At 33.6% G+C, this 9,291-nt stretch overlaps 1 pseudogene; it reads left to right on the top strand.

Annotated features, from left to right (window-relative positions):
- The first annotated feature begins 478 nt into the window (after positions 1 to 478).
- Positions 479 to 3,901, top strand: LOC138313676 (protein ABHD13-like; annotated as a pseudogene).
- The last annotated feature ends 5,390 nt before the right edge of the window (positions 3,902 to 9,291 follow it).

Here is a 9,291-nt window from a genome sequence, read left to right on the forward strand (position 1 = left end):
CATATTTGATCATTACGTTGTGTCTAACTGCCTATCAAAAGCTTCTCAATGTCAAGCATTTAATATTATTGGATTAATATGATGAAAGAACTGATTTTGGAAGTAAAATCAACACTTGGAATTGTATTGATCAATAAATGTAGTTTGTAAATCTGTTGGTTAAAAGCCAATCATGATAAAAATAAACTACATATTCATATAAGGCCAAAAAAATTAATATGTCTGTTTAGGGTTACCCAACCGACCCTAATTGTTTACCCCCGACCCTTATTTTTTGCCACTTTTCAACAACAAAAAATAAAAGTCTGGATTTTATCTCGGACTCCAGTTTCGGCCATTATTTTAGAGTGAAAGTCACTTTAAAAAAAAAAAAAATCCCTCCAACTTACCGACCCTATGCTTTTTGCCAATGTAACCCTAAATAGACATATATTTTTGTTTGGCCTAATATAAGAATTATTTTCTAACATTCAATAAGCTCCTAATATGTATACTTTGTAGGCTTATAAACAGCCATGGATTTTTTACCTCGTGTGGTGTGAATGTTCTACTGGTAGAGTATCGAGGCTATGGTAAAAGTGAGGGTTCCCCATCAGAAACAGGTAAGATTCAAAATCTCCCTCTACACAGGTTTAGGTGGATGGAGGGGAGGGAAGTAGTTATGTATTGCTATACCGAATTTGCATATCACAGAGTTATCTGCACTTTGCGGGTAGGTATTGATTGTGCCGTCATGTGTTTGCGAGCTTAATGTCATACGTTTCTGAGAAAACTAAGTGAATTGTGCTCACAAAATAATGACTTAACAACGATACCTACCTGCAAGGGAGCTAACTCTGTAATATGCAAAGATGGAATATCTGTATGTACCTTCTGGATGCAGATGCATCAGACAAACATAACGTTATGATGCTTTTGTATTTATATCATTTATATTATCCCCTGCTTTCATGGAAATAGGGGATATAAATTTTGGTCCGTCTGTCTGTCCGTTCATCTGTAACACTTTGTTTCTGTATAATTACTGCCACAAATCTTAAGCGATTTTTTTGTAACATGGTGACATGATGAAGGATGTACTCCTCTGAGAAGTCAAAATTTTCTTGTATTTAACATTTTTTCACATATTGATTTTTGGAAATAGGAGTTAATTCATACCTTTAAAGAAAATGAAAGAAAAAACATATGTCCGTGTACTCGTATTGAGCTATTGTCTCTCAAAGATACCTAGTTGACAAAAATATTGAATTTTATATTAATTTTGCCGTTTTGACCATATACACAAGAGATTAAAGCCATAATTTCCAAATGAGCTGTGTGATATGTATGAATGTTTGTAGAATTTAATTCCCAGTGGTCTTCTTTAAAAATATACCAGTTTTGATTAATATGACAAATATAATTTTTTCAGAATAACAATAAGTGCTACCCCTACCCTTTAATTTTGTGCTAAAAAAATGAATCATTTTAAGCAATTTTTGCCAATTTTAACCCTTTAAAGAAAAGTTCTGATATTAAACTTTTGTGAATATTTTGCATGTCAATAGGGAAAGGGTTGTTCTTTCTAAATCAGGCAGAAAAATGGAGGGTCCGTTTGCTTACTTTTTTGCCCCATTTGAATATTTGATATTTTTCAATATTTTAGAATAAAAACTAAAAGTGCTCAAATCACCATTAAATGTAACAATGAAGTGACAAAAGTGTATCATTTCACACATTAATGCTCAATATTTTAATGACCACGAACCTACTTAAAGATTTACAGTAAAAAATAGCATGATACAGTTGAAACTGCTGGTGCAGTGATGATTTAAGTAAAAACAATTTCAGTAAAAATTGGTAAAACTGTGGCTCTACTCAAAGCGTAAAAGATACATAATTTCAAAATGGCCACCAAATGGGGCATTTCTTAAAATCCCTGTATAAAAAATTCTACTAAAAATAGAAATGGTTTTTTTTTTTACATAATTTGCAACTGACAACTTGCTACAGATATTGATAAATTGTATTTGAAAATTGCATAACTTCTATCATCTTTGTTGAGACAAGACTTCAACGGGACTGAAAGCTCAGAAGAATACATCCCTAAATGTGCCAAGGGCTCAGATGACTTTACTCAGCGCCTTCATCTGACACTATTTAGCAGAGTTATGACCCTTTGATTAACGAAAAACAACACTTTCGTCTGTTTCCTTTGAAAATTAGTTAAATAGTTAAATGTCTCAGGCTTTGGTCAAATTGATCTGGACTTTGATTTGACCCTGTTTGGCTGAGTTATTGCCCTTTAATTAACGAAAAACAGTATTTTCGGCAGTTTCTATTTAATAACTCTCACAAATATTACCACCACAGATGTTCTTGAAAATTGGTAACATGGTTAAATGTCTCAGGACCTTGGCCAACTTTGATTGGGACTTTGATTGGACCCTATTTGGCTAAGTTATGGCCCTTTAATTAACGAAAAACGCTATTTATATCTGTTTCCGTTCAATAACTCTCGCAACTTTTACCAGATTTTCTCGAAACTTGTTGAAAAAGTTAAATGTCTAAGGGTCTTGGCCGACTTTGATCGGCATTTTCATAGGACCTTATTTGGTGAAATTAGGCCCTTTGAATAACGAAAAACACCATTTTCAGCTGTTTGCGTTCAGTGACGCTTGCAAGGTTTCCATGCAATAACTGCCACAAATCTTATGTAATTTATTTTTGTAACTTGGTCACATTATTTAATGTGCAAAGGGCTTTGATGAGTTTGCTCGGCACTTTCCTCAGACATTATTTGGTAGAGTTATGGCCCCTTGATTAACAAAAGTGGGGGATAAAAATTTCACGAATAATTTTTTCTTTTTTATAGAAAATGTTTCATATAGAATGTATTATAATGTAATTATACCTAGTGAAACTCTATCATGTCGCTGATTTACCAAACATTTCCCAGGTACTTAGAATCTGCAGATATCATTGAAAACACAAATTTAGCGAAAATAAAAACCCTGCATTTGTCTTACAGGTCTGTACAGAGATGCTGAGGCAGCCATCAACTTTCTTTTGGGCAGGAACGATATAAACAGGGACAAAATTGTGGTGTGTTTGGGCGCTCCCTAGGTGGGGCTGTAGCCGTGTGGCTCGCATCGCAACCATTCTATGCACAACATATAGCAGCCTTAGTGATAGAGAACACTTTTACTAGTCTACCTGACATAGGACGGGACTATATTTAAAATCAAATTAATGGATCATGTAGCCAGGAACTATAGGGGGTGTTTTAAAACATAAAGTAAGTAAGTTTAACCTTAACTTGATAAACAATCTGCAGGCATAGACAGTATTATACAAAAAACAAACTGAATAATATAATGATCCTTATAACACTACGTTTAGAAAAGGAGGATCCTATGAGAACAACCCATGGTTTGTCCCCACTTCAAGATGACCATTGGTCATGGCCAGATCAAAATGCTTGCGTTCCAGATATATACTTTACTGGGGACTTAAAACTGCGTTGAAAAAGCTGTTGGACTTTGTTTTCTCTGCATGTAGCCATAATTTCCAAAGAGCAAATCAAAACTAAATGTAAGATGCTCGTTGCAATATCAAAATTTATCTTAATACTTGATATTATAATTTTCAAGTCAATGTACTCAGCCACTCATGTAAGATCCTCCTAATAGATAACATTGACGGGAATGAAAAAAACTTCCTAAAATATGCATTTATTTGTAAATCATGGTTTGACTGTACAGTTGTAGAGGGAAGTTTTGCTGTATACCCGTACATGTATATTTTCTATCTGCAGTATCCATCAATTGAAAGAATTAAAAAAATATCCCTGCCAACTTTATTTATATCTGGACAAGCTGATGATCTCATTCCGCCCAAAATGATGACAAAACTACATCAGGTAAACTCTTGTTTTCAATAACCCAATATATATTTCATTTCCGTCAAGTCTTGAATGAAAGGGTTCAATTTAGAATCCCCAGATCTGATATCTCTTGATAATTTGTGCATGCTCAAATGTATATGAATGAATCTGATTACTGGATTACTTTTCAATGTTCTTGGAATGTATTTGTCAAATTATTTTATTTTGTTATTTTTTTTAGTTTCATTTGATTCTTTCATATAAAGACAAATTTCTATCGATGATCGTCTTTGCATTTCGTTTGAATAAAATAAAGTTAATATATGTTAAGGAGTGCTACTTAGGATAATAAGGTTAACCCAAATTGCTTTGTGAGATATAGCAGGCAATAAATCTACATGTAATTATAAATATAAATATATATCTCAATGGTGGACATTGTATCATCTGCCTGCTGTAAATGGACCATCACTTTGGCAAAAGGATACTTTCACAGCCATATAAATTCTGAACTAAACCGTATTATATTGTCATAAATGTTATTATTATATAACTTTTGAATATATTGTTACAAATATAATTTCATCAAAATCAAGCCTGTGAACTGGAAACTATCGCTAATAAAAGACCTTGGTGTTCTATAGCTGAAAGTTTCCCCTTACATTAGTGCACATATTCATGCTAATTTATGACATTAACATTCAGTTTTATTTTTCCAGTATTATAATGAAATTAAACAAAATGCTGGTAATGTCCTTTATATGTTCTTTGACTAATTATATTTCATCGTATACCTCCTTTTGTTACCAATTTATTTTTGCATACAACCTATTTATAATACGTGCATATGGTACATAAGTGAAACAAATATAGTTTACATTTCTAGTTACACACACGACACACACCCTCCCTCACGACAAAACCAACTATCAAAACGAACATAACATAAAATTCTGAGTCAGTAAGTGTAGAAAAATTAAAAAGCAAAAAAAACAAAACAAAAAGAGAATAATAAAACAATCACATTCCTTAAGCTTTGATTACTTCAGTAACATTTGATTATGTTCATTAACTAGATAGTACAGGGTATAGGGATGGAAGAGGATTCATCGGAATTTGAACAAAGGTTAGCCATAACGAAAACCTTGGATTGTGTCTCATGGCTACTACGAGGCTTTTCTACAGATTTCTTATAGATAGTGAGGTTTTCCCTTTGACAAAGTTATAAACATTGTACAGAAGTCTTTCTTGCAGGTAGGTAATGAATCATTATGTATGTAATTCTATCATTATATATATATCCCTCTCTTATCTCCAAAACGGGGGATATTAAATTTGGGATTGATCTGTCTGTCTGGTCCTTCTCGTTCAGTTACAATTAGATTCTGTGGTCAATACCTTGTAACCATATTGTAAAACCAAATTATTCTTTCAAACTTGGTAACAATGTATAATTTCCATAAGGCTCATGATATGCTCGAGTGCGAACAGCCGAAGGACTTACTTATTTAGCTGGAGTTATTGGACCTGTAGAAAAACTAAAAACGCCTATTTTTGATAAACATTTTACTAGATTTTTCTTCAGACCGATAGATAAAGATGGTTAAGATGTCCCCCCCCTAAGGACTCAGCAGCAAGCTTTCATTAGCGACGTTTCAATGGACCTTATTTAGCTGTGTATGGCCCTCATTGTTTGTATACCAAAAGTCAGTTTCTGCCACTTCTTACAATAAACTGTAAATAAATATTTACCAATTTTTATTCAAACTTGGTAACTATGTGTTGAAAGCCAACGGTGCCTGGCCCAGGTTCGATCAACTCTTTCAGCGGATGGTTAGTTGTTTCAGGTTATTTATCAGAGTTAATGGGCCTTTCATTTTATTACTACATCTAGGTCAATGTTCTGCAGTGTTTCTGTGTGAATAATCTATCAAATGTTATTATCTATTAGGTATTGTTTAAACCGTGGATAAACAAGTAAGTTAATTGCTATAAGGGCTCAGCCAAGTTCGATCACCAGTTTTGGCAGATCTTAAATTAGATGAGTTAATGGTGCCTTTAGCTTTAATAAAAAAAAGTCATTTTGCTGCCATTTCCCCGCAATAAACCTCCAGATAAAACATTTAACCGATTTTTTACTCAAACTTAGTAACAAGGACAAAAGCCTTAAGTTCATGGCCAAGATCGATTGCCACTATAGTGTACCGACATTATGTAGTGAAGTTTAAGGGCCAATGTTGTACTAAAAACGACATTTTCTGCCATACCCTTTGCAATAATTGAAACAATTATAAACCCATTTTCCTAAAAGTTAGTAAGGAATTTAGTTATATACCGTTAAGAAGCTCAGCCAAGTTTAAATAGTCACACTTCAGTTGAGATTATTTTATACGACATCTTAACTTGCCGAAAAAGACTACATGCTTTATATTTTGATCACCTGATAAACGATGTCTCAAGTGACCTATTATTATCGCCTTTTGTCCGTTGTTGTGCGTCGCCCGTTGTCTAGTTCGTGAAACATGTCGGTCGAAAACAATTTACATTTTCGACTTCTTCTCCAAAAGGCGAATAAAGCAATTATCAAATGAAAATTTTGCAGAAACCCTCTAAGGCAGAATAAGCCAATTCAAAATTGTTGGAAATATTTTGACCCCCACCTCCCAGGAGGCTGTGGGTGGGGCCAAAAGGGGAAAGAATGGGCTAAAAATTTCTAAATTCTATTTCTTCCACTCACAGATGTGGGTAGAATCAAATATTATCAACATAGATAGAAAGGTTCTCAATGCCTACTACACAAAGGTTTAGATTTATAAAAACCTTGAGTGAATATTTGTCGGGGTTTTTTTTCTCAGGTTTCCCGCCTGCTTTGGGAGGGGTTAAGTTTTTTTTTACTATAGTTTTAGATGGAAAACCACATTTATGAACCTTATTTGCTTATTTTTCGTAGGAAATTAGTCAACCTGGGTGTGAATTTCATTCTTGTTAGTAGCATGAGAATAGAAATTTAACACCATAACCATATGGTCCAGTCCAAAATAAAAAAAAAATAAACTACGACCCACCAGGGACCAGAGGGGCGGGAGCAAAAGGAGTCTAAAGTGTTAATAATTACAAAAATCGTCATCTGAATTCACTTATTGATGGAACTAGGGATACAGTTCATAGATAGGAAGGACATAGAAGCCTTTAACAAAATATTGTTGAATTTTCCATGGCCCATGGGATCATCATATTTTTATCCCTGGGCGAGGGGGTCAAATTAACTTATCGTTCTTAATTGCTTAGTTTTCATAGGGCGAATTAGTCAAACTTGGTTAGAAATTATTAGCCTCGAGGTAATATTTTAACATCATATCCATATTTGCGTCCTGGCTCGACCCCCAAGGGGCCAGAATGGCGGGGCCAAAAGGGGTCAAAATGGATTAATATTTCAAAATCTTTCTTCTTAATTCATCGAGAATTGATGCGAAACCAAATAATCTTCATAGATTAAAAAAGTCAAATTTATAAAATCACTGACTAACTTCAAGGGCCAGATGGGCCAATATATAGTGTTTATATGTCCCTTTGTTTCAATTCAGTATACAGAACTCAGTTAACCGGTTAAGGCCCATGGGCCTCGTTTGTAATGATTTATAGTTTAGCCATCCCATATTTCAAGAAAAAAAACAAAATTAATGTTTTGCACATAAATAAAAAAAAAAAAAAAAGAATATTAGATTGAAACTAAAGTCTGCAGGTATTTCTAGAAAACCAACATGTAAATCTAAAATGTGATTAAATGTAGTCATAATTTATTTGTACTTAAAAATAAATAAATTAAATATGGATATAAACATAGTAATTTAAGGATTATTCAAGCAGGAAATCAGCTGGCGTGGTCCAGGCACAAAACCTGACCAATGTAGAATAACTTCACCCCCGAACCAAACCATGACCACAATTGAGATATTTAGTGATTTAAACAGTGTGTGTATCACCAAGGCGGGACGTTAACAGATGTCCTATCTTCACCAATTAAAAATATAATTTTTGTTGTCATGTTATGAGGTCCATTATCACACATAGCAACTTAAAAACAGATTCTTACATATGTATGTATCTCATTTTACTTTTCAATGGGAGACATTATGTATTCGCTTAGGTAAGAAGATCATTCTTGAACTCTCTGATTAATCTGAAAAAAATTGAACCATATTGAAAATGAGGAACTGAAACCACAACAATAGTGGGACACTTCCTGGAGGACCTCTGGAAAATGGACCAAACAACTTTGCAAATACTATAATCTTTGATATGGTAACTAAACTGTATTTGTGAAAAGCTGTTAGAATTAGTATTTTGTGTAATATAGTCAACTTGCCCGAAAGAGCACAAGAATGCTAATATGTATGTGTACTGGTGACGAAATGATGTTAACAATTTGATGAGTACGCAAGGTTTATACAATTCAATTCATACCGTTTTAGTGTAAGTACACGTGATATATAGGGCATCCAAACATTGATCCCCCAAATGTGGATGGTGTCATATCCTTTTATTGGAATTGTTTATAAAAGATCAGAAATTAAATCAGATTGTTACTTGATTGTCAAAAAGATAGGCCCTTTGGGATGAAAATGAGAACTGCCAGGAATGTTCCACTAGAAGATAAAACAAGAACATTAAATATTGTTAAAAAACGGTTAGTATACAATGATACATCTACACTGTAATCGCCATAATTAGTGTTCCTCCCCTCTTCAGATGTGTAAAGTTTAAATAAATGGGGCCCCGGTACCATAGGTTAAACATGTGTTTTTAACAACTGAAATAATGCTATGTCCAAAAAAATTTAGTCCCTGTAAAGGGTTACAAAGCTGCTAAAAAATAGGATCGGTAGGTCTGGAAGATTATTTATTTATAGTGATCTAAAAAAAAGGTCGGAACCGGAGTCTATACGATCGAAGAACCGGACCTTTTCTTTCTTTTTTTTTCGAGAGATAAATGGGAAAAAAATTAGGGGTCGGTCGGGAAACCATAAACAAACATATAAAAATTATTTGTCCATATAAGACATCGTCAATGTAACCCAAGATTACATAAAATTCAAGTTTTAGTACAAACGTGTAATTTAAGAAAAAAAGATAAAAAAATATTGGCTATAAATCTTTAAAGAAAATAGCTGCAGAGTAAATATTGAAAGGTATTGCTTCAAAAAACAAAGATTGGATTCCATAAAAGGAACTAGGTAAGCAACTCTTTTTGTTGGTCGGTTTAATATTTGCACTGTCAAAATACTCGATCACATGTTGTAAGATGTTGGCAAGGAACGAAACTACGTGACACCTATTTAGTATCTAATGCTAACAGCTGTAAATGATAGTGGAGAAAAATCCATGTAACTCTCCACCAAACAGAAATGCAGTATTTTTTTTTCTCAC

Source organism: Argopecten irradians, unplaced genomic scaffold (genome assembly GCF_041381155.1).
Source record: "Argopecten irradians isolate NY unplaced genomic scaffold, Ai_NY scaffold_0834, whole genome shotgun sequence".
NCBI classification, from domain to species: domain Eukaryota; kingdom Metazoa; phylum Mollusca; class Bivalvia; order Pectinida; family Pectinidae; genus Argopecten; species Argopecten irradians.